This window comes from Stenella coeruleoalba (genome assembly GCF_951394435.1).
Source record: "Stenella coeruleoalba genome assembly, chromosome: 5".
Classification (NCBI taxonomy): Eukaryota; Metazoa; Chordata; class Mammalia; order Artiodactyla; family Delphinidae; genus Stenella; species Stenella coeruleoalba.
The window spans coordinates 137839124-137858126 of NC_137150.1; the positions used below are offsets into that span (position 1 = coordinate 137839124).

Consider the following 19003-nt stretch of genomic DNA (forward strand, 5'->3'; position numbering starts at 1 on the left):
GTTCTGTGTCCACTAGCTTGGCTGAAACACTTTGGCCTCCCTGGTGATGGGGTTTTCACCGCAGGAGCACTGAAATCAGCTTTTCCATTTCTGCTGATTTTGATTAGTTTAAGAGAACTGCATCAAAACTGTCTCACTTGTACTGGACACAATCTGGAAATAAAGATTTTTCACTCTTCTTATATATTTAAATAGAAATCACGAGCCTCACCACAAACGCCCTTCGCTGATACAGTGTAAGTCCTCTACACACGAATGAGTTCCATTCTGAGAGCGCGTTCGTAAGTCCAATTTGTTCGTTAAGTCCAACAAAGTTAGCCTAGGGACCCAATTAACACAATCGGCTATATAGTACTGCACTGTAACAGGTTTATGATACTTTTCACACAAATAATACGCAAAAAAAAAAACCATAAAGAAAACATTTTTAATCTTACAGTACAGTACCTTGAAAAGTACAGTAGTACAGTACAACAGCTGGCATCCAGGGGCTGGCATCGAGTGAACAGGCAAGAAGAGTTACTGACTGGAGGAGGGAGAGGAGGTGGGAGATGGTAGAGCTGAAGGGTCATCAGCAACAGGAGACGGAGGGCAAGCTGCAGTTTCACTCACGCCTGACGCTGATGGCACAGGTTCTGGTTCCTTGCTGGATTCAATTCTGTCTACTCTCTTGAAAGAACAATCCAGTGATGTCTGGGTAGTAGCTCTTTTTTCTCATCATAGATGACACGATAGCACTGGACTGCATTCTGAACGGCTGCTGCAACCTCTGTGTACTGTTCCACGTTCGGGCCCTGTGCCTCAAAAACGAACAGTGCCTTCTCAAGTAAAGAAAATCTCCTTGCCATTTCCTGCATCGTGAATCTCTCTGGTCCTTCAATTATTGTTCTCCTCTTGTCTCCCTTTGTTCTTTCTCTAGGACAAAGAGAATTCAGGAAATTCCCAGGCAGCTACCCTATCTGCACTCGCTACCTCGCCAGTTGTACGTTGTGAAAGTTGGCTCCAGCCTTGAACCGATGAAATCAGCCATGGCTGGCACTCAAAGATGTTCCCTCTGATTCTTCGCCGTGTTTCTTCTTCAAGTCTTCATAAAGGCTTTTAGCTTTCTCTTGAATCAGCATTAAGCTGAGCGGGACTTGACGCTGATGCTGACCCTGCATCCACACACTGAGAAGTTTCTCCATCTCCTCCATCACTTTTCCACGCTTCTCCGATATCACTGTCAACATCATCAGCACAGCAGACTTCACATGTTCCATGATCTTGTTCTTTAAGATCGCGCCGATGGTTGAACGTTTCAAGTTATAAGGACAAGCGACGTCTACCATCTTTTGGTCTCACTCCACTCTCTCAATTATTTTCCTTTCTGTTTCCATCATAATCGCTTGGCGCTTCCTAGCAGTACCAGCTACATTACTGCTGCTTTTACGCTTGCTTCTGGACATCCTGGGCTTGAAATAAAGATACTGTACTACTGTACTCTATACAGTACTGTCCAATAAAGTACAACCACTTGTAGAGGATGCATGCACATGACAACGTACGCCAGACACGTGAACCAACTTACGTGATTGGATGGGTGAACGCACGTTCACATCTCTGAAAGTCTGCAACTTGGAGGTGCCTATGTAGGGAACTTACTGTACCCAGGAGGCAAAGTTTACAATGTGCCTCCGGCTGTACAGCTCTGCATTCCATCCGTACAGAATCTTCCATGAAATACATCATTAGCAAGTCCTTCTATAAGTATTAACTGATGACATCATGCAAAGAGCTGTGTCCAGGGGTGAGGGAGGATGCAAAAGTTCCAAGGTGTGTCTCTCATGCCTTGCGGGAGAGTCAGCGTGTGGCCTAATGTTTTATGATACAGAATAAGGGGCAACACAGCAGCTTCGATAAGATGCACTGGGACAGCTTGGGGAAGAGGAAGAGGGAGCTTCAGCTTTGGGTGGTAGGATTTAAATCAGATGATGAAAAAGAGGAAGAATGTTATACAGACATGAGAGAGGAGGGCAGCCCGGGAAGAAGGAATAAGTGCCGCAGGCCATCAAGTACAACAGGACTGCAGAACACGAGCCTATAAAGGGGGCACAAGGCAGCCACCTCTGCATGTGAGTAAAAGTCTCTGTGAAACAGCGTAACAACAACCAAATCATTTTTGCCATCACCTGAGGTGGTCAAGGAGGGCTTTTCAAAGCAGGACAAAGGCGTCAGACAGAGGGTGTGGAGAGAAGCTGGGCCAGTCCTTCAGGCAGATGTTCCAGAAAAGCAGGAGAGCGGGAGAGCCCAAGGGTGGGATGGTGGGCACCGTGGCTGGACCAGGAAGGCTTGTGTGGCCAGGCGGAGCCACTGAGAGAGCCTCAAAGCACAGGCTAGGAAGTGTGGCCCTTGCTCTGAAAACAGCAGCTGGGGACTTTTGAGCACCTGTAGAATGGAGTTTCCCAAAGAGGCTTTTGGGAAGATTCCCAAGGCAGCTGACTGCAGGGAGGGAAATGCTACCATGGTCCAGCCAGGAGTGAAGGCGGCCCAGCCAAGGAGCAAGGAGGCAGGATGGAGGGGAGGGGAGATGCCAAGACCTGGGGGCCCATTGGACACGGAAAAGGAGGGGGAGAGAGAAGGAGAAAGGATGGAAAATGGGAAAGTGAGGTCTTGATGAAGGTGGGGCATTCTGTTCCAGTCCCAAGGATGAAAAATTTCATCCTCAGGCCCCAACCCATGAAGCTGGGCAAGGTGAACAGGAGCTCCAGGGCTTGGTCCAGGCAGGGACTGGGCTTGGACTCTCTCGGGGCCGCAGAGCAATAACAGAGTTTCCCAGGGCAGGGAGGGTGGCTAAGATGGGGGCTGGGGGAGGGGCTACAGGGAGATGGAAGAGGCTTGTCGTCCTCCTGCGGGGCGAGCCTGACCTTCGTCCTCCGTACACCCACCTGCTGAACCCACACCCTGTTCCGTTCGGGGATTATCTTCTCACTTGAAATTTCTCCGAATTTACTGTTTGCAGCATTCACGAGATACAATGATAACGTTTATTCATCACTTTTTTTTCCTTCTTGCTGGGAAAAGAGCTATCAAGTACCTGGACTTTTCTTTGCCAGTCTAACCCTCTGAAACGTGACCAGGTTTTGCAATCTCGAAACCAGGTCTTCCAGGCTGGCTCTATCTCTCTAAACAAGAGGAAGGAGGGCCCTTCTCCCTTCTCGTTTTATGGCAGATAGAATAACTTGAGCTTTGTGTAAGAAATGCCTCAGAAGCCAGTTAACCCAGCACGGCTGCTGCCATTCCCCTGCGTGGTAGTAATGGCCTCGGTCATCACCCGAACTGTGGAGCCTTTACGGCACTAACCATCGGCTGGTGTACTGAGAGCCTGGGAGGCGGTTATCACTCTCCTTGTTTCTCTGATAAGGAAGTTGAGGTCACAGATCTGCTAAGTGGATGAGCAGGGATGGGAACTCAGGATTCAAAGCCTGCCTCGATTTAGTCTGTGAACCTTGCTGTCTTTTCCGTGGAGGAAAAGTCACACTCTGGTTTGAGGGCAGAAAAGACAAAGAGGCAAGCATCCCTGAACCGTTTCTACGTGTCATTTCCACCGTGGGGCCCCCTCCCGAGATCCATGATCCTCTTTTGGTTAAAACCCAGGATGAGTGGGAAGATGCCCCTTGGAGAGCTGCACGCTGTTACCCTGATCACTCAGAACCAACTCATGCCCCAAAGACAAAAATCCCCAGGTATGGACACATGCAAGCCAATCTTTGCCTTAAGGCCTCCCAGTTTCTCCTTAGCTTGTCTCTGAAATGCTAAGTTTTGTCCATCCATTCTCTGAATCAACTTCCTAAAATCTCACCCAGCCACTGTGGCCTTCTTGGGAAGGCTCAAGAATGTCATTTCAGGCAGTGGGGATGCTCCCAAGAGGCGTTCCCCTCGCTGGTGTTTCAGACGTGGCGTGAACCCAGACATCACACCACCCGCTCTCCACCCCATCGTGTCCGTCCCCATTTACCAAAAACACAGGCAGCCAAACAGAAAGCCTTGAGACCTTGCAGAGGGAAGCTGAGCAGACACCCATGTATCAGGGCTGGGAGGAGAGCTCAGCTGCTCTCATTAACATCATCGTCTTCTTTATTCTCCCTGTGACCACCAGCCTGCTACTTACTCTTGAGAACTTTCCTGCAAAGCAGAGAACGAGGCCCTGGTCGCAGTCCAATTCACAGCTCTCAGTCTACCTGGGACCCAGAAAACATTCCAGCCGCCCTTGGTGCTGAGAAGGATGACTGAACCCAGGACAACCCCATCACCTCCCTTCCATCTACCCCCGCTTTGTGTTTATACCTTCCTGAGTGAGAGAAGGACAAGCTGTGTGACCCTGGGTGAGTGACTTAGCCTCTCTGTGCCTCCATTTGCATGTCTATAAAATGGATACAATAGTAATATCTACTTATAAGTCTTTTGGGGGAATTAAATGAACTAATATATTTCAAAAGCTTAGAAGAGTTCTTGGAACATAGCAAGTGCTCAATAAATGTGAACTATTGAATTAGTTGCATAAAATGGTTTATGGAGAAGAAGTTCCAATGAGTTTTGGGGGACTACTTGTGAATTTTAAATACTTTGTCCACTGGAGTCACAGAAGTCATTTAAAGGTGAGCACTTCCAGTGAGCGTGAATTACACACCCAGGGCAGGCAAGGCAGGGCATCCACTCCTGTAGCTCAGTTTTGCTAATTAACTGGTTTTGCAGGATGGGTTCTCAGGGGAGCAAAACCTGAGTCAGAGATAAAGGTGGAGGGCATTTGACAGGGTGTATCCTGTGGATGCAGGGGGGAGGAAGCAGGCGTGGACGTGGGGGGAAAGGTGAGCTGTCAGGCAGCACTAGGAAAGGCCTCACACATGCCCCTGGGGTACTCTGCAGCTGATCTGGCCTTTCACAGCTGGGAGTCAGGGGCAAGGGGCCAGGCCTTTAACCCCTGCTGTGTGGTTAAGTCTATGTGTCAACTGGGCTAGGCTCTGGTGCCCAGCTGTTTGGTCAAACACTAGTCTAGGTGTTTCTGTGATGGCATTTTGAGCATGTGGTCAACATCTACAATCGGTTAACTTTAAGGAAAGCCGGTTACCCTCCCTAATGTGGGTGGACCTCACCCAATCAGCTGAAGGCCTTAAGAGAAAAAAAGAGATTTGGGGAGAAGAAGGGATTCTGCCTCCAGACTGTAACAGAGAAATCCTGCCTGAGTGTCCAGCTTGCCAGCCACAAATTTCAGAATCAAGACTGGAACATCAGACCTGGAGATTTTCATACTGAGTGAAGTAAGTCACACAGAAAAAGACAAATATGAAATAATATCACATATGTGGAATCTAAAACATAATACAAATGAATTATTTACAAAACAGAAACAGACTCACAGACATAGAAAACAAACTTCTGGTTACCAAAGGGGAAAGGCGGGGAAGGATAAATTAACTGTACGGGATTAACAGATACACACCTGCTACACATAAAATAGACAAGACAGGGACTTACTATATAGCACAGGCAATTATAGTCAATATCTTGTAATATCCTATAATGAAAAATAATCAGAAAAAAATATATATATATAACTGAATCACTTTGTTGTACACCAGAAACTAACACAATATTGTAAATCAACTATACTTCAGTTAAAAAAAAAAGACTGGAACATCATCTCTTGCCTGAGTTTCCAACCTGCTGGTCCATCCTATAGATTTTGCCAGGCTTCACAGTTGTGTGGGCCAACTCCTTAAAATAAATCTCATTAAAATAGATATAAAAACAGATAGAGATGATATAAATCAGATATACAGACGCAGACATAGATACAGATATAGAGAGATATCTACACATATGTATCTAAATCCATCCTATTGGATCTGCTTCTCTGGAGAACCTGACTGGTACCCCTGTGCTGAGAAGGCTTTGGCTGCCCCAGGAAGGAGGCATGACCTTGGGCAGGGCGTCATCTGCAGCTGGTACTCCCCAAAGGGGGCCAACAGCTGAGACATCTTCCAGCCACACTCCCAGCATCTGAGGCAATAAGCCCTCCACTCCTAAGAAGGGCAGCACATTCCAGAGTCCATGCTAACCAGGCAAACTGAACAGGTACAGAGTAAATGACCAGAACTGTCAGGTAAAAACCAGGATGAAAACATCGCGTGATTTAGAGTTGGGGAAAAACCTTAGACATCACTAATTCAGTGTGAAATACTCTGGCACAAATGGACAGCGTCCGATGATCATGGTACATTGAGGCCGATCTCAGCTGACCAACGCTCTGCACATGAAGTTATGAGACCTCTGATAGCGGGTGGTCCAGGACCTTCCCGCACAGCAAGGATGAAGCCTGACCCTTCCCCATGCACAGGAGGGAGGGAGCGTCTCTAAAATCCAGAGTCAGGGCGCGGAGGGTCTGCTGATTTCCGTGTGCTGTAAATATGATCCCACCCGCGATTTCCATGGGCCAACAGTTGTAGGGAGAGAAGCGCACATGGGTCCTCACAGCTCTCACGTGGGACACTCAGTGGGGAGGTCAGAGACCCCACATTTCTTTAGCGGGAGTGTTGCCAGCGTCTGTGCAGTGTCTCCCTCACCCCAAGGGGTGAAGGGAAAACGGACTTAGATGGTGAAATTGCACAAGCATACACACGCACACACACAGAGCTCAAAGCTTCAGAAGAACCATTTGGGGAGCCTCACGGGACCCCCAGGGTTCCAAGCTGCCGGGGCAGAGGGACTGGTGCCTGACTTCCAGGGGAAGAATCTCTCAGAGAGGCAGCCTGGAGCCACCTGACACAGGTAGGTAGACGGGCCACGGTGGGAGAGAGCTGAGTTGTCATCAGTGGCCTGAGCATCCTTTGGAAAGTTGGATGCCAGACTTCCGGGAGCACGTCAAGCCTGAGAGAAGGCGACTGGAGGTGTCCTAGGGGTGGAGAAGCTATGAGGAGGGCGTCATAAACCACGCCACGGAGAGCTGTGGTCCCTACAAGACCCCTGAGGAACCTTCCAACTCGCCCCATGCAAGACAGCCGGTGCTTGGACCTCAGCTCCACAAATCACAATGCCCTGGGAAGCAAGCCTTCCACGAGCCCCTTGCCACCCTCCCCTTCCCGCTCCAGCCCTGGAGGAGCAGGGGCAGAGGGCAGCAGAGAAGGGGGAGAAGAAGAACAGTGCTGGGAGACAGGGGCCCCAGAAGTCTTTCTGATTCTGAGACAGGCTCAACACGCAAAGCATCTTTAAATGGACGGAAAGACAGACTTACACTGATTAGACCTCTCAGTACTTGAAAATTAGACTGTTACTTAGCCCCTGGAAGTTCTGGGGAAAGTCTGGCATCTACGAGACTGGGATGGGGGTGAGACGTGCTCTGGACTTGAACCATGAGTTTGGGGGGAATAAAGTTCATCCCGCACTGCGTCTCACTGAGTCCAGCGCATTGGAAATACAGATGCCCAGCTTCTCACAGGTGTGGTGGAAGAGGTGAAATCACGGAGGAGTGGAGGCCGACCTCGGGGACAGCGACAAAAAGTGAGACACATCTGGACAAACACCAAGAGGCAGAATGGTCTAGAGAGGGTGAGTGATCCAGGCTAGTGACAGACCCACACTCCAAGCCCCACCCCATTCATCCCACCCTGGCTTTGGCTCACCTGGGACTGCAAAGTAATGAGTGGAAACACCTGTACATCAAGGCGATCTGACAACATCGCAATCAGAAACACCTGCCTGTAGGCCAGTGGCTGGAAGAAATGTCCCAATATACAGACTAACGTTTAGAGAAACACAAATACCGTATGATATCACTTGTATGTGGAGCCTTAAAAAAAGGATATAAATGAACTTGTTTACAAGACAGAAACAGACTCACAGGCACAGAAAACAAACTTACGGTTACCGAAGGGGAAAGAGCGTGTGAGGATAAACTGGGAATTTGTGATTAATGGATACACACTACTGTATATCGAACAGATAAACAACAAGGCCCTACTGTATAGCGCAGGGAACTATATTCGATGTCTTGTAATACCCTATAATGGAATTGAATATGAAAAAGAATATATATATGAATCACTTTGCTATACACCTAAAACACTGTAACTCAACTACACTTCAATTTAAAAAAGAGAACACTTCCAAGAAAAACACACAAAAAATTAATGAATTAATTAAAAAATAAAGTTCCCAGTTGGGTTCACATATTGCCGGCGGGAAAGGTGGGTGAGAAAAAAAAATGCCCCTTGAAGGACAGGACACAGAACAGCTCCAGTGCAGTGTCACAGAGGACCCCCTCCCCTGCTCACAGAAGGCAGCCCTCCCAGGGAGCGATGGAAGGGTCCAAAGGGGACACTGGAGTGATGCCACCCTAGGTGGCAGCCTGTCTCATGTAGGACTGTAGGACGTCATGAATCCTATCAACCACCCCTCCCTGCTATTCAGAGGAGTGAAGAGGGAGTGAAGAGCAGGGAGGAGAAGCTCTATTTTATCTGACCAAGAAATGCAACAGTAAGAAATCTTAATAAGGATGAAATCATAGCGCCAGTAGAACGCAGAATTAAACAATTAAGAGACACTTCCGGCTGAAATATGCCAAGAGGTTTTTACTTCTAATTAGTATTAGAAGATACTAATATTGAGTATCTTCTATAGGTGAGCCAACAAGACGTCAATTGGAGATTTCAGGCAATTCCTAAACTCTGACAGAGTTCACGGAAAATGAAAGGCAGCCCTGCGATTCCAGCCTGTCCATGTGTCTAGCCCCACTCGGAAATCCTTGGCTCTGAGACACCCATGTTGTCACTATTAGTTTCTTCCATCTCTGGTTACAGCAGTCAGGTTTACAGGGAACAAAGAGACAACCAGAAACATCACCTCTACCTACAGGACATAGGGTTCACCAGCTTGTATTGTTGGAACTGATGGATTTCACATAATTCAGAGAATCACTGGGTTCCAGAGTTGGTCCCAGGACCTCCACCCGCCACTCCCCACTCCCACCAATTCAGATGACATAGCCTAAAACACAACAGCCATATAAGGCGGAAATCCAACCTAATGTTTAAATAAGATGAGTGAGGGGAAGGCTCAACTGCGAGGATACCACGGTCTTGAAAGATATACAAAGTTTGGTAAAGCTCAAAGGAAATCAAGGTGAATCTCGAAGTTAATTTATGAAGCAATCCAATACCATATTATTGTACTAGACATGCTCAATTGGAGAAAATCAGAGAGATAGATGATAGGTAGATAGATAGATGATAGGTAGATAGATAGATGATAGGTAGGTAGATAGATAGACAGAAGGATTACAGGTGATAGACAGATGGATAGATAGACACAGATGATGGACAGTAGATACTGATATCAATATTTTCCGTTTTAATTGCCAAAGGCTAACCAAAGAATTCAGGACGGTTATGGGCGTGGCGGGGAGCGGTTAGAATCATGACTAAACATTGTCCCCGTACCAGAGGAATTTCTCCCATTTTAATTCTCAGATGACCTGACTCCCTGAGTTTCTCATCCCCTTAACTTGCTGCCATGAGCATTTTACTCCTATTTCTCTTTTTACTGACCCTCCTATTTCTGCGAGCATTTCCAGTCACCACTTTAAGGAGAGAGGATAACCATTTTCTCCTAGAATAATAATAGAAGCAACTTTAAAATAAATTCACAGGCATAGAAAAATTAAAATGAGAAGAAGTCAAAGCTTACCAAACACTTTTTGAAAAGGAAGTTATTTTACGAAAAGCGTTTTGAACTTGGGAAGACTTTGAAGGTCCTCAGAGCCACTTCCATTGTCTTTCTGACTGCGTTGCATCCTGTTACTCGCACTTGGCATAAACCTCCTACTTCTTGATTTAATTTCGGCCTTTAACTTTTGACACTTTCATTGCAAATGTAGGAACTTTGAAAAAAAGAAACCAAAACAGCTGTGCAAACATCAGACATTCGAAAATGAAACGATTTTTGATAAATATTGACTTTAAATGGGGAGGAGAGGTGGTGAGGAGTGAAAAAGCAGCAAACTGATATCTTTACAGCAATTTAAATCCACCCTTATCATTAAAATGTTTCATTACATTATCATATATTTTACAAAGTTATCATTAAAAATGCTTCTGTGTTTTGTAACTAGCAATACAGAGCAACGGCAAAGTTATCATTAAAAATGCTTCTGTGTTCTGTAACTAGCAATACAGAGCAACGGCACTGAAAATAATGCTTAATAACACATTGATGTGTGGGCTTGCCCTTTTTCTCTTCTTTTTTCTCTCAAGCCCTTTTGAAGAATATCTTTGAACACCTCACACTGATTTGATGCTTAACGTTCAAGTCCTTTCAGCAGCTGGAAGTTTCCTGAATAAAACACATGAGCCTTTCATTCCTGAAACTCTAAGATCTGGTGAAAGTCCTCAAAAAATTATGATCCAGTTGGGTGGAATTTCCTCCTGAGAAGTGAAAGATAAACCACATCAAAAAAGGTACTGAAGGGCTTTCTGTCTCTGCTGAGAACGGGTGAGCTTGGCCATGGTCGGGGCAGGAGCCCAGCTGTGCTGTCGAGGCAGGGGGAGCTCAGACTTACTTCAGGCAGGAGCACAGGCAAGGTGACACTGAGAACCTGTCCAGTTCAGGGCACCAGAAGCATGCCCCAATGTCAAACTGAGCCAGTTCAAAAGTGTTACACTTTTAATTTATATCCTTATCACCTAAAGAACTTGTCTTTGACAGGGTATGTCTGCCACAGGAAGAGATCTGAAATGTGTCCAAATCAGGTCCTTTTTCAACAAAATTGCATATAATTTTGCAAGGTCTCCAGCAATGGGCCTTAATTGAACATTTTTCAAGATTTTCAGACAAAAACTGTATTAAAACTGACAGATATCAGAGCCATCCTTTGTGGTTCCTTGTTCTGGGACTTTGGGGGAAGCTCCACCTGTGTGGGAAGCGGTGGATTTGGGGTCCGCCATTGGAAACACCCAGCTTTCTCACTGGTTTTACTGCATTAATCAGCTATTTTGCAAGCAAAGTCACAACTCAGACATGAAGAAGTTCCTTCAGACATCGCCTAGGTCCAGGGAATCCTTGACCTGGTTTTTGGATCAGGAAACTTCCCTGATGAGGTTTTCAACCATCCTTGGAGAAATAGGGGGAGAAGTGGAAGAAGAGTAAGTAACTTTACTCAAAAGGCTAAATTAAAGGCATTTTCCTTTATTTTGAGATTATATCCTTTTTTTTTGATGTTAAAATGTCCTTTATTTGTGGAAATGCTGTGAAATTACAGAATAGGTTCTGTTTCTTTCTTTCTTCTTGTTTTTTTATTTTAATGTCCTTATTTAACAAAACAAATTGGAAATCCTGATTCCCTTTCTTTTTTTAATTTTACTAGTCTCACGTCTTAATCGCAAGTCTCCATCTAAAATGTCTGCAAAATTATGAGAATTTAATTAGATACCTGAAAATATTTACTATAATAAATAGAACAAAATGCAAAATATTATATATGGTATGATTACGGCCAGGAAAGAGAACACACAAATGTGATATACAATGCAAAATGAAAATAGTTGCAAAAGAATGGTATAATTGGGACAACGTAAATTTTTTTTTGGGGGGGTGGGTACGCAGGCCTCTCACTGTTGTGGCCTCTCCCGTTGTGGAGCACAGGCTCCGGACGCGCAGGCTCAGTGGCCATGGCTCACGGGCCCAGCCACTCCGCGGCGTGTGGGATCTTCCCAGACCGGGGCACAAACCCGTGTCCCCTGCATCGGCAGGCGGACTCTCAACCGCTGCGCCACCTGGGAAGCCCTGTAAAATTTTTTAAATTTCTTTTTAATAGAATTATCTATTCTAATAGAATAGAATTCCTATAGAATTATCTTTTAAATTAAAAGAAGTTTCGAGTGATACATACTATCGATTGAAGCATACACAATTCTCTCTGTAGCCACCGGAGTGTGTCTTTCCAAAAATATTGACGTAAATGTTAGTTCTTTTGTCACTTTAATAATTTATACATTATGAGTATTATTTATTGGACATTATCTAAGGACTAATCCAGTCTTCATGTCCATTTTGGGTCCTACAGAACAGTCTAGGCCATATTCAAAGACTCTTCTCTGATAGGGTCAACTTGAATAGGAGCGATTTTAAAATCTTCATAAAAGTTCTATTAGCCTCGTGCCACTACAAGATTCAAAATCCATTTGCTGGGCTTCCCTGGTGGCGCAGTGGTCGGGAGTCCGCCTGCCGATGCAGGGGACATGGGTTCGTGCTCCGGTCTGGGAAGATCCCACACGCTGCAGAGCGGCTGGGCCCGTGAGCCATGGCCGCTGAGCCTGCGCGTCCGGAGCCTGTGCTCCGCAACAGGAGAGGCCACAACAGTGAGAGGTCCGCGTACGGTAAAAAAAAAAAAAAAATCCATTTGTTCTCCTACTGGGAGTCTGAAATGTTAACTAGAAAGTGTACATCTTCCCTCTTTTCTTTCCCAATTCTAACTGAAGGTTCTGCTTTGGTTCTCCTTAACGCAACCTTTGCATTGCACCTATAGTTAACAATAACGTACCCTACACTTAAAAAGTTATTAAGATGGTAGATCTCATGTTAAATATTCTAATAATAGTAATACATCAGTGCTTAATAGATGAAATCATTTTGTCTATTTTTCCTCCCTTCCAACTTCCTCTTTCCCATCGTTGAAGGTTTACTTTCTTGCTGAATTCTCAGTTTTTCCTACCAGATGAATGGTATGGCTTTTATTTTCTTCCTCCCCACTTCTTTCCACTGTTTAAACCATTAAGAAGTTATCTACACTATCCCAATGCTTTCAGTACCAATCATAGAAAATTATATAAAGCAAATCATCTGGGGTTCCCTGGTGGCACAGTGGTTGAGAATCTGCCTGCCAATGCAGGGGACATGGGTTCGAGCCCTGGTCCGGAAAGATCCCACATGCCACGGAGCAACTAGGCCCGTGAGCCACAACTACTGAGCCTGCGCGTCTGGAGCCTGTGCTCCGCAAAAGGAGAGGCCGCGAAAGTGAGAGGCCTGCACGCCATGATGAAGAGGGGCCCCCACTCACCGCAACTAGAGAAAGCCCTCGCACAGAAACGAAGACTCAACACAGCCAAAAATAAAATAAAATTAATTAATTAATCTTTCAAAAAACCATGATTTAAAGCAAATCACCTTTGAGTGGTACAGTAGCCACTGTCATCCAACGAGTTGTAAAAAAAATGATTTCTCTTACTGAATACCCATTCTGCCTCTGGGTTTAACTAGAAGTACAGTAAATACTCTTCCTAAAATGCTACCCTAGGTCACCACATGTCAGACTCATCTGACACAGTCAAGGCCCTATTCCCATTACAAACACAGTGAAATACTATAGAACAAATAACCACCAATACCCACCACTCAGAAAAAGAGTCTGTATAATACCCAAGAGCAAAAGAAAGAAAGAGAAATCCACAAGCTCCAGAATCAAAGAGAAAAAATAAAGCAAGAGTGGTAAGTACTAGCTGAAATCACAAAAACCCACAGGAATTTGGGCCCCAAATATAGGTCCTAAGAAATTGGTGGGAGGTGAGGGGTAGATTCTAAGGCTCAAACAGGGACAAAACATGGCTTATGATTCAGGGGAAGCAGGAGAACTAGGATTGGGACTCTTCCTAGCAAGAAAGCTTGCTAAGTGCCCAAGGACTTGTGCAGAGGGGAAAAAAAAGAAAAAGCTATCTGTGAGACATCAAAACCACATTTCTGTTATCTGTATAGAGTATATTAGCACAGCTAGATTAGACAGATAGATAACTGATGCATAACCATCAAAACCCCTAGGACGCTGGCAGGAGCAAACAGAAAACCCACTCTGTAGGGACACTTTCACATCTTAGGTTACAGTAAACATACAAAGAAAAATTAATTCCCACCGAAGATGAGCTCACAAGATAATATTACAAAGTACATGATGAAAAAACTAAAATGAATAGATTTTAGTTGATGTAGATATGCAAAAAGAAGGAAGAATAACACCCCAAAAACTGTGGATAAAAGATCACACCAAAAAAAAAAATCTGTAAAATAAATTTAAAATAACTTTTTCAAAAAGTATCTAAAACCATAATGAAAAAAGCAGGACAGTATAAACCAATCACAAGCAGAGCTGAAATAACTGAAGACACTTCCAGAAATGAAAAATTTAATAGATCATTTAAAAAACAGTGTTTCATAAATGATGGAAAAATTAGTGAACCACCTAGAAAGTAGGAAAAAGAGACAAGAGAGAGGTATTAAGGAGTGTGGAGGCTAGGATGCAACGGCCAGTGCCTACCAGGATTTCCATGATGAGTGAATTAGTGAAAATGGGGGATAAAAAATATTCCAAAGAGATAACTGGGAAGAAATCATAACCAGGTTTGAGGAAATAAGTGAGACTTCGAAAGAAAAAAGAAAAAGAAGTCCTGGGCAAAATACAAAGAACTAAATGCACATCTAGTCGTAGCATGAGGAAACGTGGAAGACAAAGAGGAAATATTAAAAGTGACCAGAGAACAGGAAAGAGATTAACCACAAAGGAGCCAGTGTGAATCGATATAAGGCTTCTCATCAGCAAGAACACATACCAGAACACAATGAAACAATATCTTCCAAGCGCTGGTAACCTAAACAACTGTCAGGCAAAATGATCATTCAAGAACCAGGGGGAACTGAGAAAATGTTGAGGGAAAGACTGAAAGATTTTCCACTCACGGACATTTAATTAAAGAACTACCAAAGTATGCCTTCAGTACCAAGGAAATTAAGCCCAGAATGGGAAAAAAATTAAATTCAAGAAGCAAAGGCACACAAAAGAAACTAGCTAGGGGCTTCCCTGGTGGTGCAGTGGTTGGAGTCCGCCTGCCGATGCAGGGGACACGGGTTCGTGCCCCGGTCCGGGAAAATCCCACATATCGCGGAGCGGCTGGGCCCATAAGCCATGGCCACTGGGCCTATGCTTCCAGAGCCTGTGCTCCGCAACGGGAGAGGCCACAACAGTGAGAGGCCCCCGTACCAAAAAAAAATTAAAAAAAAATTTAAAAAAAAAACTAGCTAGCAGTTGAGAAATCCAGATAAATGTCGATACAATTAAAAACACGGCAACCATGGTCAATTTTAGAAGGATTTTAAAGCAGCGTAGAACTAAGGAATTTGGTGACAATAACATGAGAGACGGGAGTCAGACGCCTTATATTTTGTAGACAGAGGATAGAGATACCATTTAACTTTGGACTCTGTTAGCTAAGGAATACTTGTAAAATTGTAGGAGTAGCCCAAATCGACTAAAATTAGAATGTATACATTCCAAAAACAGTAGGTGGAGAGAGGAGGAATAAATACATTTGATAAAGTCAGAAAAGGAGTAAAACTGGGAAGCTGAAAAAAACAGTAATAAATACAAATATATATAGTAATAATATTATAAATATATATTTTGTCGATTAAACTCAGTTATCAAAACATAAATATCCTCTTCGGGTTTTTTTTTTTTAAATCCGAGTTATATTCTGTTTACAACAGATAAATTTATAATGTAAACAGGAAAGTTTAACATAAACTTGTTGAAAATGATATACCTGATATAGCAAGAAAAACTTCACCTAACAAAAAGAAAGCTGGAATAGCGATTTTATATCAGGAAAAGGTAGATTTTAAGACAAAAGGCATAAATAGGGATAAAGATGGGCAATGCTCCATGATAAAATGGGGTGATTTACCAAGAAGATATAAAAAAATCCAGAAGCTCTATGCCCCCTAACAAGAGCCTCAAAATATTGACAGATAAGCAAAAATTAACAGCATGATAAGGAGAAATAGACAAATCTATTATAGGTTATGGAGAGAAACTGTCACTTTGTCCAAAACTACCATATCCAAAAAACTAGTACGGATGGTTCTCAGAGGATGTTTTGTGAGACTTCAGCTGTCACCTGAGATTTGGTGGCTAAAACCCCAAACCGAGGACAAGAGAGACCTGACGGGCTTGGGCTTATTAGGAGGTGGATGCAGTGTCCCTCGCCAGTTTATGTAGGGGACGGGGCCAGTCCAGGATGCTTCCTATGGACGCTGTAAGAGACAGCGAGTCTTGAAGCCTTCTGCCGATACAGAGATGAGCTTGGGAATCAGTAAGAGCTGCCTGCCCAGCAGGAAGCTGCCAGGGCAAAGAGAGGGACCCTGGAAGCAATCAGGCCAAAAGGGGTCTCCCACTCCAGGGGAACTTACAGATCCCCCTGATACCCTTACACATGGGCTGCCACCCAGAGGGCCTCAGTAGGACAGTATCAGACACACAGCGATAGCCAAGCTTCTCCTCCAGGTGCAGCCAGACAACTAGCTCATTTCACTTTATACCCACCCCTATACCCATACACGGGGGAGCCAGAACCAGGTGGGGGGCAGATAACAGAATAGACCTCCCCCTCTATACCCCCGTGGCCTGTCCCTCATGCCCTGGAGGGCCGTTTAGGGAGGACGGAGGGGTACAATCACGTAAGAGTTTTTAATTAGTCTAGACCAGACTTTTACAAATGGCTGAAGGAGACTGGAAAGTTTGAATCTACCAGCGAGTCAGCAAGAAGGGCTGTGAAAGAGATTCATCTGCACAAGGATAAAAACAGAGGGTGAAAAAAAGATCGCTGAATGTGCCTATTACAGATAGATTTGAAAAACACAAAGATCCAGCTAGATCTAACAGGTTTTCAGAGGATCCTGCACAACGTAGAAAAATGACACTCTTTTCATGCCCATGTGGAGGATTTATAAAAATTGACTAGGTGGTAGGTCCCAAAGAAATAATCCACAAACGCCACAGAATGAATATCCACACTCTCCCACTACAATGAAACAAGATTAGAAATAACAAAAAGACGTCTCAAAAAAAAAAAGACTTTTAGGCTAAAAAATAATCTAATTATGAGTCGAAGAAAACTATGAAAAAATTAGAACTGAGCCACCAGAAAAATCGGTATATAAACTAGACCTACACACACCAATATTGATAAACCTTCAAACATAAAGTTGAGTGGAAAAGCAAACTGCAGAAGAATACGTATTAACACTGTTTGTGTAAAAAATGTTTAATGCATTTACAGAATACACATGTGTGCGCCTGTGTGTGAACGTGTGTGAGATGCGTGGCACATACGTGCAGAGTGAGGGGAAGAATACACACACCCATTTCTGGCCACTGAATGGAGATGGGAGAGCCGAGACTGGGAAGGGACGTACATGAATCACTGACTATTTGAAGTATTTCTTTCGAAAGAATGTGAAGAAGAAATAACAGCTAAGTGTTAGCAAATGTTAAACTGGGTCAGTGAGTACATGGATTTTGTTTGTTTCATTATGACCGGTCTTTGTGTATTTCAAATACACACCATTAAAGAAGAAAAGCCACTCCAACACGCAAAGCCTGTTTCTATGGCAGCTTCTGCTTCTCTGAGTATGGCTCTGGCTGGAGCCCTGCACGCAGGATGGACCAGAAGCCACGATGAAGGATGGAGAGAGGTGCGAGATCACAGCGGGTTGTGATTCAGCACAAAGTGTTGCCATCAGTATTCCAACACACAGCAAGTAACCGAGAGCGGCTAATGCTTCACTTGCTCCTACCCACAAAAGCAAAGCTTCCCAGGAAGGAACGAGAACTGAAATGTTTTCCTAAACATGCTGGATTCTGACAAATCGGCTCCAGGCTCAGATCCTGGTTGGGTGAAGGGCACACCTTCAAAGCTCCTGGCAGCTCCCAGCCACGCCTGCTTCTGTGCAACGGCAAAGGTCACCACCCAAAAGCCGCCCATCCGTGGCCTCAGCCTCCCTTCTGTAACAGGTCAACCTGGTCAGCGTCCACCCACATCTCCGCCTTCCAGCCACCCCATCTTAAACCCGGTCCCCGCAGTCAGTGTGACTGCAAGCAGGAGGGGTCTGGATTCCTCGAAGTTTCGATAAAAACACAGCATGCAGACCGAAGTGGGCGATATTGAATTGCAATCATACCATGCTCACGGACAATGAACTTTTGATCCGAGCCATCATTCTGCTCTGCGGCGTGGGAAAGGAAACCTCAGGAATGATACTTGCCTTCCTGTGACCACACAGCACCGTGCATCTGGGCAGCCTCTCCACATCCAGCGCCTGGTCCTGCACACAAAGCAGGGACGAGCAGGAAGAGAAGTCCACGGAGAGGTTGAAAAAGGAAGACAGTGCTTCCCATGAAGGGGGACAGATGCTGCGAGTAAGATGGCTTGAAGAAAAAGCCCTCAGCACTGTTCCCCACTGTCCTGCTACCAAAAACTCCTCTCACCCAAGAACCACCAAGACCGGCCGGCGGAAGGTGGGACGCAGATGTGCCAGCTGCTCAGACCCCAAAATGTCAGCTTCATCCTCACTTCCCCTCCTCCTCTCACACCCAGACCACAACCAGAATGTGACACACCCACCCCCGGACCTCCAGGAAAACCACCCTGCGCCAAACCACTATCATTTCTCATCCGGATTATTCCCAGAGCTTCCTGTGTTTTCTGCTTCGAACCAAAAAACTACTGTCCACACGGCAACCAGCGTGATCTTGTAAAAACATACATGATATCACGTCACCCCTGTTGCTCAGAACCCTCAGTGCTGGGCTCCCATCTCACACAGATTAAAAACTGAAGACCCATGTCCTCACAGTGGCCTGTCAGCATCCTCCGTCCTCGGCCCTCCCTTGTTTCTCTGACCTCATCTCCACTCCTCCCAAGTCCCTCTGTCCCCCTCTCACACTGGCCCCTTTGCTGCTTCTCAACGCAGAAGGCACCGGCTGTCCCCTCTGTCTGGACTATTCCTCCCCAGCTAGCTGACGGCAGCCCCTCACCTCCTGCAGGGCATTCACTCAAATGTCACTCCTTCCAATACTGGTCACTATAAAACCCTGACCCTCAGCATTCTCTATTCCCTTGTCCCTGCTTTATTTTTCTTCTTAGCACTAATT

At 45.1% G+C, this 19003-nt stretch overlaps 1 protein-coding gene across 10 annotated transcripts in view; it reads right to left on the reverse strand.

The window, feature by feature from the left end:
• ERG (ETS transcription factor ERG) overlaps positions 1-19003 on the reverse strand; it is a 278833-nt gene that overhangs the window by 206855 nt on the left and 52975 nt on the right. The window contains exons 2-3 of one of the 10 annotated variants that reach the window (XM_079921910.1): positions 9718-9910; positions 5512-5551 (exon numbers count right to left, since the gene is read on the reverse strand). The exons of 7 other annotated variants lie outside the window; for them this stretch is intronic. The gene's annotated coding sequence lies outside the window, so the exon portion shown is untranslated. Of the gene's footprint in view, positions 1-5511; positions 5692-9717; positions 9911-19003 lie in introns of those variants that run through there. 2 more of the 10 variants (XM_079921911.1, XM_079921915.1) reach the window with 2 other exon arrangements.